The sequence below is a fragment of the Syngnathus scovelli genome, chromosome 2 (assembly GCF_024217435.2).
Source record: "Syngnathus scovelli strain Florida chromosome 2, RoL_Ssco_1.2, whole genome shotgun sequence".
Classification (NCBI taxonomy): domain Eukaryota; kingdom Metazoa; phylum Chordata; class Actinopteri; order Syngnathiformes; family Syngnathidae; genus Syngnathus; species Syngnathus scovelli.
This window is the reverse complement of record NC_090848.1, coordinates 28,680,890-28,693,638: the sequence shown is the minus strand read 5'-3', so window position 1 is coordinate 28,693,638 and position 12,749 is coordinate 28,680,890. Positions and strand designations below refer to the sequence as shown.

Genomic DNA, 12,749 nt, shown 5'->3' with positions numbered 1-12,749 from the left:
TCTCCTGAAAGGCAGAGGCATGCATCCGTCCGTCCGTCACATCTCTGGCCTCAACACGCTTGTGCGAGTCTTCCCACCTCCAGCTCCAGGATGCGGAACTCAAGCAGTTCGTTTTGGTCTCGGATATCTTGGATGTGCTCTTTCAGACGCGCTTCTTCCGCCTCCATCCGCCTGACCTGAAAAGACAGTCAGACCTCATCTGCGGGGCTTCCGGACGGGTGTGACGCCAAGCGACTCCGCCCAGCGCCTTTCTTTCCGTCACCTTTTCGGCCAACTGCTGATTGCTCTGACGCAGCAGCTGCTTCTCCTCCACCCACTTGACATTCTAGAAGAGACAAACGCGTGGACAGCTTTGGAATGTTGTGTCATTTTCATCCACAAATTCTTTGGTTGACTGGAAAATGACATTTGCTTTTCTCCGCATTTTCCCAGCCACGTTCGGGGGGGGAGGGGGGGGGGGGGGTTGGTCCAGTAATGCCAGACGAATGAGTGACTGAAGAATGTAGCTATTTTGTCTGAGAAAAAGGTGTGCTCATTGATAAGCTTACCTGTCCTTGTTGCTTCAGCGCTGACTCCAGATCTGCTACTCTGCTTTGATAGTGACCCATTTCTACTGTCATGTAACATGGGGGGAAGAGATGGTGCAAATGGTAAAATATGGATTGTTCACAGGAATAAATTGGCAGAGCTGAAATTCCAAATTTGTCCAAAAGATGACGCCAGACCAAAACATGAGACCAAAAAAGGGGCCAAAATAAGCTAAGCAAGTTAAAATAGAAATAAACCAGGAACACAGTGTCGGATTGTGAGTCACGCATGGACGCACAAATGTGATTTTTACTTTTTGATTTCTTTGCTTGGCTAAAAATGTATTCTGTAACAGCTTAAAGCAATATTGTTAGTCAATTCGATCAAGGGACCCGTCACTATGAGAATAGTGGCGTGACAAATTGTTTGGAGAAGCACAAATGTGATTTTTGCTTTTTGATTTCTTTGCTTGGCTAAAAATTGATTCCCTCTTTCATGAACTGTGTTTTGCAATCGAATTGTTCTGGGATTGAATGATTTTATTAACACGGGTATCAGTGGGTGAAATTGTTCGGTTTCTGGAGTGATTAAGATTTGTAATTCTATTTCATGTTTCTTCAATAAATGTGTTGTGTATATTCATCTACTTTGTTGTGCGCTGATTTGTACTGAATGTACAATCGATGGTTCGGGGTTGATTTGACAATTTGATTAATGTGCGGGGGGTTATTATGGTATAACATAGGACCGTAATAAATAAAAGTAACATCAGACAATTTTAGAGAATTAAATAACTTTCGTAGTTATTTGAGACACGAGTGAATTTCAATCCGTTTGAAAGTTTGCTTCGTCTGAATAAATTAACGGAAGTGTTTGAATCGGATTATTGGTTTGGTGTAGAACTGAAAGTAATTTCATTATTTGAAGGGCGCAGGCCCGTTTCCCCTTTTGACGGGCCGCGTAAAAAGTAACTCCGAACATGTTAGAGAATTAAATAACTTTCGTAGATATTTAAGGGAAGAGTGAATTTCGTCAAAAGTGAATTCGTTTGAAAATTTACTTCCTCTAAATAAAATAACGACGATGGTTAAAATAGATTATTTGAGTTGGTGACGGATAAAAGTATTTCGATTGTCCGTCGGGCGCGGCCCAGTTCTTAATTTTGTCGGGCCGCGTCAAAAGTTAAACAGGACACGATCGAAAAATAGACTTGCCTTCCAAATTAATTACTGGGCAAATCTAAATAGAGTAAGACATTTTTATTCGTTTTAAGAAAGTTGTTATTCTTTTTAAGCAATCAAGTGGGGTGAAGCACTCCGACAGTTAAGTGCTAGATCTACATATAAGAAGTTAGAATTAATAACGTAAAGTGCATTAATTTTCTCCTTAAATGCTATTATTGTCACACTTTTATTAATTCGATTCTCTTTCGAATAAACAAGTTGGTCGGCTCGCTGCTTGAGCGACCAAGTAGAACGGACCCATATCAACATTTACTTCGGCAAAACTAGTGCTAGGGTGCGCTATACAAACGAATCCCTGAGGTCTTAACAAAGACATCTAAAAATATCCGTAACATAATAAGAACTTCAAACATTAGCGGGGAGCCATCAATACGATGCGGTCACTTCGAAGTCTTGCCTCGAATTGAGTTACTCGGCTCGAGCTTAGGGTGACTTGAGAGGGATTGGCGTCGTACAGAAATTAGATTGATTCCGGTAGAGTTAATTTAACTCGGGTGGTTAGATTACGGACGAATCTCCGAACCCGGCTAAGACAAACCCGTTACCGGGAAGCCGGGGGCACCTTATTGAAAGAGGTGCGTTTGACACTACCATCAGCTTTTCTCTGGTCTGAAAGGAGGAGGAGGGAGGCTCCTCCTCCTCCTTTCAGACCAGAGAACACCCGAGGCTGGGTGAGAACGGGGAGGCTGCGACCCGGCCGGGGGTTGCGGGAAGGGGCGCCACCTTGATCTCCTTCTCGGCGTCGTAGTCCCCTCCGCTGGTCTGGGCTAGCAGAGCGTAGGCTCGTTGCAGCGCTTGATATTCTTGCGTCAGCTGGCGGTAGCGAAGCTCCGCCTCCTCATGCACACACCAATGCAACACAGCACTAGTACCAGAATCAGTCAGACCGGCGACAAAGCACCCGCGACGCAAAGACGAGTCCGATTCCAGGCTGAAGAGGAATGTTTGGCGCCAATACGCTGGCAGAAATGGCGGGCTACCTCTTCGGGTTCCGTGTCGGGGGTTCTGTCGGTGTGAAAAGACAAGGACGATCCGTCCGAGTCCACCAACACGTCTTCGTCGTAGCCGTAAAATGTTTCGATGACCTGCGGGCGCGGAAGCAAACATCTGTCTGAACAAACTGAAGCGACACCTCACGATGAATCGACGAGAGGAACGATAGCGAGAAAAAGGCCATTTCATCTTGCGCAACACCAAGCAGCCGCAAACAAACAGACTCACCTTGCAGGACCTCACGCTTTGTTCCTCCTCAGAGATTCTCGACGTCGGTATCGTAGCAGCAAATCTCTCTCCTGTCGACACAAATAATCCGCCTTTGAGATTCTTTGGATGCAAAGGGAACGAACGGCTCCGGCGCAGAAACAAACGCGACTCACGATGACATTTCTGACATGAGCTCCTGTCTCCAGAGCCTGAAAAACCCGTCACCGGCGATGATTGGAGGGACGCTAGTCTTTTCCAAAAGTGACGACTACAGGGTGTGTCAGGGTTTTCCAGATTATCTTTATCGTATGATTATGTTGCTTTGACTTTGACTGCAACCTGTAATAAATAATATTATTTATCCCTTATTTATCCCTAGCGCTTATCCCTTCCTACACAAAGTCGTAAAACATCCCTTGCTATGTTTTGACTAGAGGTCAAGGGCTTTCTCTATTCAATCCACTCTTACACCCACCCTGTTTCTCTTAATAAAAATGCTCGTGCAGGAGCCGAGAGTCAGACTTCATTCGTACAACGGATGGACTCTCCACCTGCAGGTGTCCAAAAGAACTTACTTGTCTCCCGTGTGGTTCTTGCAAAATAAGTTGGAGCGAGCGCAACTCTAACAGGGTGCATTTTGCCACTAGCTGCCTACGGACAATGACGTCGCGCTCGCGGCTCATGGTTGACGGGCTGAGCAGCCGGGCGAGTCCGTCGTTTTCAGCGCACAGCGAGTGGCAAAGGCGCTGACAAAACGGGAGCTTTGAGCTGCTGAAAATGGCAAAACAAGTCTAAGGCGTGTTCAAACGCGTGCGCACAATGCTCCTGCTTGAAAGGTCGGAATTTAAGGGGCCAATTTTTTGGACGGAAAAGGTTTCCTGGCGACAGCGAGCGAGCGCGGCGCTGCCGTACGTGCACCGAGTCGCCTGCCTGAAGACCTTGGACAAGTCGTCGATGATGTGCCGCTGCTCCACAACTTGAAGGAACTCCATTTCACCGTCCTGCTGGCCGCAACCGCGGTCCAGGTCATTGAGCGAACTAGGCCTTCTCTGTGGAACACAAATGCAGTGGACTCTGTTGGCACGCCGCCGTTGTCCGCGTCGACTTACCAAGCTTGCCATCTCCTCGTTCTCCTGGGTGACAAAGCGCACTTTGTTTTCAAGGCGACACAGCACCAGCGAGAGTTCTTCATTCTTCCTGCTCAGGCGTTTGTTTTTGTACAGGAGTGGCAGAAACTGGCTTTCTGTTTCTCTCAGTCGCTTAAGCTGCAAGCATGAAGTGCGGGATGTGAAAGACGCACAACACGCGGGCCAGAACGTATCCATTCCTTTTGCATCGGTTTGAACGGAATCGTCGCTTTGGCTCCCAATAAAAGACATCTACCAGGCAACCGACTCGCCGCGCCGCTCAACTAATAAGCAAGCGCAATGGGTGCCTCGCTGGATGGCGCGCATCAAACGTAGCGCAAACCTTCAAGCGTGCCGTCAATAAATTACCAGTTCATTGCGCTCTTCAGAAAGCAGGGCGTTTCGATCCTCCAGTTTCCTGATGACTGCGCTGAGCTCAGCGATTTTCAGATGAAACCTTCGCGTGTCCCGATCCTCCTGAGACTGAAAACGCCCCGCAACACACACACACAACCACTCGTTCAAAGTTCAAAACTGTTTTTGTGCTACCTTCCTCCAGCAACGAACTAAGTCATGCGTACTGCAAGTGTGTGATGAGGTGGCTTACGCTATGAAGAGGATTGCTAGTAGCGCCGTTGACCCCACTTCCAGGGTAGTTTAGGCCCGCCCTTTGGGAATCCCTCAGGGCAGCGATCTGCTGCTCGGCAGCCTGAGTCTGCAGCTGAAGGCGGTGGACGTGGCCGGCCCCAGGGATTTATCCAAAACACTAACCGCTCTGTCTTTCAGCTTGATCTCATCCATCTGGATGTACAAACGGGGAGCGCTCAGGCAGGCGGGCAAACTCATTTGCCAGAATTGTGACAAAAACAAAGAGAGCAACCGGCCAATTTTTATCTTGAATCGACTAGAACACCATTGCTGTGACAAAAGCGAAGCGAGCAACCGGACGTTTTCTTCTTGTGAAATAGAATAGAATAGAATGCCTTAGGTGTCATTGCACTGCAGGTATACAACGAAATTGGGAACATAGCCACGCACCGCGCATCTGATCAGTCCTACCAGTCGGCGGATCTCCCTCTCGCAGTCTCTCTTGGTTCGGCTCAGCTCCTCCCGATGCTGGTGATGAGCCGATCGGAGCTCGACCGCTCGGGACTGCCAGGCCTGCTGGGCCGCTGCCAGGGCTTCTTCCGCGCTCCTGGTGGAGGCGACACCGCTCGGTCTCCCGACACCGCCGCGTCTCCTCCACTTCCGCCAGCAAAGCGCCCCCGCTCCTCACCTGAGCAGACATTGCGCCACATCGGGCCGTTGAGACCGCAACAGAGCGCCGCGACGCTTACTGGGGACAAGCTACACAATACGGTAGCGGCCGCATCGGAGCCCGACGTGGCGTGCGGATAGTCAGACACGGATTGAGCGGATCACCTTGTCCATGGAGCCGTCCCTCAGGCTGAGGACCAAGGCATTCAGTCGCTGGATCTCTCCATCTTTGATTTTGATCACTCTCATCAGCTCCATTTCATGCTGCCGCAGTAATGTCTCCCTGGTAACGGCTAACTCTTTCTGCTTCTCCTCATGGAGTTTGCTTTTGAGTTCCGTCATGGCGGCGGTGGCACGGTGGTGCTCCGCCCGCAGGTCCTGACTTCTCTCTCTCTCCAGACAGCTGACCTGACATGACTTAGACAAACTTTATTGTCATCTTGTCTGCACATGGTGCATACAAAACGAAATTTCGTTGCACACGGCTTACAACAAAGTAGTGATATTGCAGTTGAATAGAAGTAACATATCCTATGAAAATATATATATACATATACTGTATATATATATATATTATAAATAAGTATAAAGTGCAGCAGTGCTAATTATGCAATAGTGCAAGTAGGCAAAACAGTATTCAAGAGTGTGCAGAGGAATGCTAAACCATGTATTAAACTTCTATTTAAAGGGTTTACACAAGTTCAGTAAAGTTGGTAGTGCGAGATAGTGCAAGATAGAGGTCCGTAGTGTCATAAAGTACAGTTCTGTGAATGTGTGATGCAGAGTTCAGTTTAGAGCTCAACAGTTCTAATGTTCAACAGTCTGATGACAGCAGGGAAAAAGCTGTTGCAGAACCTGGTGGACCTGCAGCGGATTGTGCGAAACCTCTTCCCAGAGGGCAGCAGGGAGAACAGTCCATGGTGGGGGTGTGATGGGTCATTGATGATGTTACGGGCACGGGACATGCAGCGCTGAGATGAAATGTCCTGAATGGAGGGAAGAGGAGCCCCTATGATCCTCTCTGCTGTCCTCACCACTCTCCTCACGTTCTTCCAATCGGAGGCGGTTCAGCCTCCACACCACACAGAGAGTCAGCTTGTCAGAATGCTCTCTATGGTGCTCCTGTAGAACGTCCTCATGATGGGTGGGGGCAGGTGGGCTCTCCTCATCCTCCGCAGGAAGTACAAGCGCTTCTGTGCCCTCTTGATCAGTGCCGTAGTGTTCATAGTCCATGTGAGGTCTTCTGTGATGTGGACCCCCAGGAATTTGGTGCTGCTGACCACCTCCACAGCTGAGCTGTTGATGATCAGTGGAGCGTGGTGAGGCTGGTTTTTCCTGAAGTCGACGATGATCTCCTTCATCTTCTCCACATTCAGGATCAGGCTGTTGTCTCTGCACCAGCCCACCAGCTGCTCCACCTCCTCTCTGTAGTCCAGGTCGTTGTTGTCTCTGATGAGCCCCACCACCGTTGTGTCGTCTGCGAACTTCACGATGTGATTGGTGGTGAACCTGGGGACGCAGTCGTGTGTCATCAGGGTGAACAGCAGGGGGCTCAGGACGCAGCCCTGAGGGGAGCCTGTGCTGAGGGTGATGACATCAGAGGTGTTCTGTCCGACCCGGACTGACTGAGGTCTGTTGGTGAGGAAGTCTAGCAGCCAGTTGCGAAGGGGGGTGTTGAAGCCCAGGTGTTCCAATTTTCCTACTAGATGCTGTGGGATGATGGTGTTAAACGCTGAGCTGAAGTCCAGGAACAGCATCCGAACATGGGTGTTCTTCTCCTCCAGGTGAGCCAGGCTCAGGTGAAGAACGGAGGAGATGGCGTCCTGAGTGGAGCGGTTTTGCCGGTCGGCAAACTGGAACGGGTCAAATAATGGGGGGAGTCTGGAAACGATGTGATCTTTAAGCAGCCTTTCGAAGCACTTCATCATGACCGGAGTCAGTGCAACAGGCCGGTAATCATTAAATGAGGTGATTTGAGGTTTCTTCGGCACCGGAATGATGGAGGCAGTCTTAAAGCACGCTGGCACTGTGGCTTGGCCCAGCGAGGTGTTAAAAATGTCTGTGATGACCCCAGCCAGCTGACTTGCACATTCCCTGAACACACGCCCAGGAATGTTGTCGGGGCCAGGGGCCTTACGGGGGTTGACTCTCCTCAGGGTCTTCAACACATCGGCGGAGTCAAGGCAGAGTACCTCCTCTTCCTAACATTTCAAGGCTAGGGTTAAGAGCCTCTAAATGCCATCTCAGCAGGCGTAAAGGTCAATCCTAGACCCTATCGGGTTCCTACCCTAAACCTACCCTAAACCCAGTCCTATCCTAACCCCAACCCCACCCTAACCCTAATCCTAGCCCCAACCCCACCCTAACCCTAATCCTAGCCCCAACCCCACCCTAACCCTAACCCAACCCCACCCTAACCCTAACCCAACCCCACCCCACCCTAACCCCAACCCTAACCCCAACCCCAACCTCACCCACAAAAAAAATAAATAAAATAAAATAAAAATAAAAATATACACCTACCTTCACTACTTACCTGTAGATGGAACTACTTACCTGCAGTTGGAACCGCAATCTTGCACCCTGGACCCCTGGAGAGAAAAAAAATAAAATAAATTCTTATCTATAGAAATATACAATTTCAATTTGACTAATTGTAATTATTTCGTTTAAACCTAATAAGAAGACTAGTATATTATTAAAGTCAATTGGAAAACGCAAATACAAGCTAAAACATGTTACGTTTCTAGAACAAAATTTTGAAAAACCAAAAAGATTTAATAAAAAGAACTCGCAAGACAAAAGCCCTTCAGTACGAATTCGGATTTCGAGCAAGACACATCGTTGTACCCTATGAGAAACAAAAATATTTCATTCAATACGGGTGTGGCAGACCTGAAGAAGGCTTAGTATAGCTGAAACGTTGTTAAGGCACACTACTATTTACATTCAATTCAATAATTTACTATTTAGAGTCGATTTAATAATTTACTATTGTTTATTTTATTTACAGTTATTTACAAATCATTTATTTTATTTCATTGCAATAAAATACGTTGCTAAATTCTGACAATTTGGACACTAAAACGTTTTTAAAAAAATAGACATTTGATAATTCGTTTTAGAATAAAAAAGCTAAAAATTCAAATTTTACCCACTCATTTGTATATCTTTGAAATTTGAAAATTAAAAATATATAAGTAAGAGATAATAAAAATTTGAAGTCCAAAAATTAGTATGTCATTTAATTACAACGGGGAATGGACAGTTGTCCGTAGGGGGCGACAGCGCCAGCCTGCAATCCGGGGGCGGGAGCGGGTGGCGAGGTATGGCCACGGATGGATGGACCGTGCGTTGTCCTCTTCTGCTAGGGGGTACATCAGTTCCCCGTCCCTGGTAGGGGGTTGACTCCACAATCCAATCCTAACCCTAACCCCTAACCGCATGTCCCCCTCAGCAAACCTCGCCGAACCGGAGTCGCACAAACTCTGGAATGGGTACGAAGGACGGCGAAGTGAGACTGCACCTCAACCAGAACCTCTCCCGAGCAGCCGAGGCGCCCCCCGGTCCTCGGCCAGCAAGATGGAAAAACAGCGGGACGTGAGAGAAGAAAGCAACCCAAAGTCCTACCCTTGGACCACATCATGTCTACCAACCTTGAAGCATTTTTGACCCAATATCTTGTTTCTATACTCAACCAACAGCTTTCTTCAAAAGGGGTCCCACTAAGTCGTCATTGTTGTGGGTAATTTGAATGTCAGAATTTTGTAGACACCTCATCAGTAGTGGACCTTGGGGTCTCAGAGTGTTTCGGCCATTATCACCAGACACCCTCGCCCAAGGGAGGCCCCACCGGGGTCGATCAAGCCCCGGAGTGTGTCTACCACCTCAATCGAAATTTCAGTATTTGTCTAGTCAACTGTCCAGCTTTAACGCAGACAGCGTAAATCAATTGGTCAGTCTTTTAGTCCTTTTGTTGTACTGATTTGTTCAACCATTAAACATACATACACAACCTTTGTATTCCTTTGTATGGCATGCCATAAGTCTGGTAAAACATAGTTTAGGGCTAACCTGGTATAGTTTTGCTTAGCATACTCCCGCATATCCCATCCCAGTAAAGTCTAGCATAGCGTAGTACAACATAACGTAGCTTTAATGATTAAAAGAGGTTTCACCTGTTTCTCTCAAAGAATCTGAAAAATCTTACACATTACCTGGAAAAAAGGTCTTCCCCAGTGCCACTCTCCGGAGTCACAGCCGAACGCCCCCCCACACGAGCCTCAGCGAAGCAACTGACGGCTCTCGTCATCCAATCACGTTCCCCCCTCTAACTGATAAGCACTAAAAAATTCCGGCAACCCCTATTGGTACCGTTTAATTGGGTTAGTCATGCCACATTTAAATGTAAATTGAATTCATAATCTAAATCAAATCATACATTCATCTACGTAAATCGGAAATACTCGTAAGCTCCTGTCAATCACTCTGGCGGCTCTTTTTTCTGTAATCCCCGTATCTTCCAAAAACCTCACCTCCCCCAAATAAACGATCAAAATGGAATAAAATTATCCTAAATCCCCTGGTATTATTAAAGTGTGTTACCCGATCCCCTTCATTCGTAGAATTAATTTATAACATTAATACGATCGTATATTTGTAACCAAATCCCCGTAAGCGTATCGTAGCTAATGTCATGAGCGTTAGCTCTGCGGAAGTACACGTAAGTCCCAGTAAAACCCAATGGCCTCTCCCCTAGACACTAATATTACCAAAGCCGTTCCATAAATTAATAAGGATCCAATAAATTTTAATTCCACCTCTTGAACCCGTTCCTTTACTGATATCCGGTCCCATTCATCCGGCAATTTAATATTTTCTTTCTTTTCTTTTCGTTCTCTTTTAGCTTAGCATACTCCCGCATATCCTATCCCAATAAAGTCTAGCATAGCGTAGTACCGCATAACGTAGCTTTAGCGATTAAAAAGGGTTCACCTGTTTCTCTCAAAGAATCGGAAGAATCTTACAACTTACCTGGAAAGAAGGTCTTCCCCAGTGCCACTCTCCTGAGTCACAGTGCCACCGCCTAACGCCACCCCTTTCCATACCACTTAATAGTGTTTTCCAACGTATTTATTTCTGAATTTAAAGGGTATCATTAATCCCCTAATATTTGCGTCTAACCGAGCCCTGTTCGTACCACAGCGATTTAGTGTGACAAGGGCGCCCTCAAGCGTCCTATCACGTACTATGTTTTCTTTTATGTGTTTGAAGAAAAATCCTTTTTTTTATTTTTATTTTTTATTTTAGAGTTTGCTTAAAATCCAAAATATAATTTGAGTATAGTTCCCCCTATTTTTTGTTATGTAATTTAATTAAATTTAATCGTAAATTTTCAGATTTGGTTGGATTTAAAATTCATTCTGAAATCTCATTGCATTTAGAATCAAAATAAGGTTCTAAGGGTTAGGGTCAGGGGTCAAGGTTAGAATTAGGGTTTGGGTTAGGTTTTTTTTCCTGAATCTGCACTTATGTAAGTTTTGTGAATTGATTAGGTGTTAGGATTTGTCATGTAACATGGGGGGTAGAGATGGTGCAAATGGTAGAATATGGATTGTTCACAGGAATAAATTGGCAGAGTTGAAATTCCAAATTTGTCCAAAAGATGGCGCCAGACCAAAACGTGAGACCAAAAGAGGGGCCAGAATAAGCTAAGCCAGTTAAAATAGAAATAAAAGAGGAACACGGTGTCAGAGTGTGAGTCACGCATGGAAGCACAAATGTGATTTTTATTTTTTGATTTCTTTGCTTGGCTAAAAATGTATTCTGTAACCGCTTTAAGTAATATTATTTGTCAATTCGATCAAGAGACCCGTCACTATGAGAATAGTGGCGTGACATAAATTGTTTGGAGAAGCACAAATGTGATTTTTATTTTTTGATTTCTTTGCTTGGCTAAAAATGTATTCTGTAACCGCTTTAAGCAATATTATTTGTCAATTCGATCAAGAGACCCGTCACTATGAGAATAGTGGCGTGACATAAATTGTTTGGAGAAGCACAAATGTGATTTTTATTTTTTGATTTCTTTGCTTGGCTAAAAATGTATTCTGTAACCGCTTTAAGCAATATTATTTGTCAATTCGATCAAGAGACCCGTCACTATGAGAATAGTGGCGTGACCTAAATTGTTTAGAGAAGTAGGTCAAGGGTTTGGATTTATATTTCAGAGTTGATTGAAGCGTAACTTTAAAAAGTTATTGTCATGGAACAGGAAGAGAAGAAAAGGGGACGTGAAAGGTTTTACCAGGGGCTAGCTGTGCATTTGGTGGAAAGTACTGAGTGGTCAGGGCGGAAACAGCTGCTGAAGGCCACAGATGTCCAAGCGTGGGAAGAAAACAGGGCATTCCTACTCTATAGTAGGCGTGGGAAAACTGACCAGTTCATTCTATAGGCGTGGGAAAACTGGGCAGTCTTACCCTATAGGGAAGGTATAGAACAAAGAAAGGGGAGGGGGGGGAATGAGAAGTCTATAAAAAGTCCTGCAGGGACAGCTTCAGGGCTTTTTCCCCCAAAAGAGCACTCATACGTGAAGAAGCCCGGAGGAGTTTCAAGATTTTTTTTCCAAAGTCCCGAAGATCTTTGTGTGAGACGCAGGATCACTGGACTGAAATTAACTTGGATTTACTCCCAAAAATTGGACTGGACAACTTTAAAGGAGAAATAGGTGAGTGTTAGGGTTTTCCAGGTTATCTTTATCGTAGGATTATGTTGGAATGTAGACTGTAATGATTAAATCAATCTTGTCTTGCCCTCACAATGCAATGATTAAATCAATCACGTCTTGCCCTCACAATGCAGAGTAAGATGAAGTGGTTGCTTCCTCTGCTTGATTGACCAGCTGCAGGGGAAGCAATCAAAGTTGTTCTGTTTCCCACAACAGTGTAAAACACCCCCTACTCTGATCTTATCAGAGGCCGGGGGTTCACCAAACCTGTCCACTCACCCCCACTCTGTTCCTCCTAATAAATATGCCCTTGCAGGGAGGAGACTTTTAGACTTCATTCGATAATCGCTGTTCAGACAGCGACGAATGGACTCTCCACCTGCAGGTGTCTAAAAGAACTTGCTTGTCTCCTGTTTCGTTCTTGCAAAATAAGTTGGAGTGAGCAAATCTCTAACATTTTGGTGCCGAAACCCGGGATCCTCATACCCACCATCTGACCGGCGAAGGAGGACGTGCTGCATTGTCGACAAGCCAGCGTCCATTAGGAGGACCTGGAAAAGAAAGTCCTGGGAAGAGAATTCTTCGCTGGGCCAGCATCTTAGGTCTGCCTTCGTCTGACAGAGGTGGATTGACGGGATCCGGCGGTGCAACGAACCAGGGGAC

The 12,749-nt window shown here is 46.1% G+C and overlaps 1 pseudogene; it reads right to left on the bottom strand.

The window, feature by feature from the left end:
• Nucleotides 1-4,119: 4,119 nt before the first annotated feature.
• On the bottom strand, nucleotides 4,120-5,716 carry LOC125988419 (janus kinase and microtubule-interacting protein 3-like; annotated as a pseudogene).
• Between the last annotated feature and the right edge of the window lie 7,033 nt (nucleotides 5,717-12,749).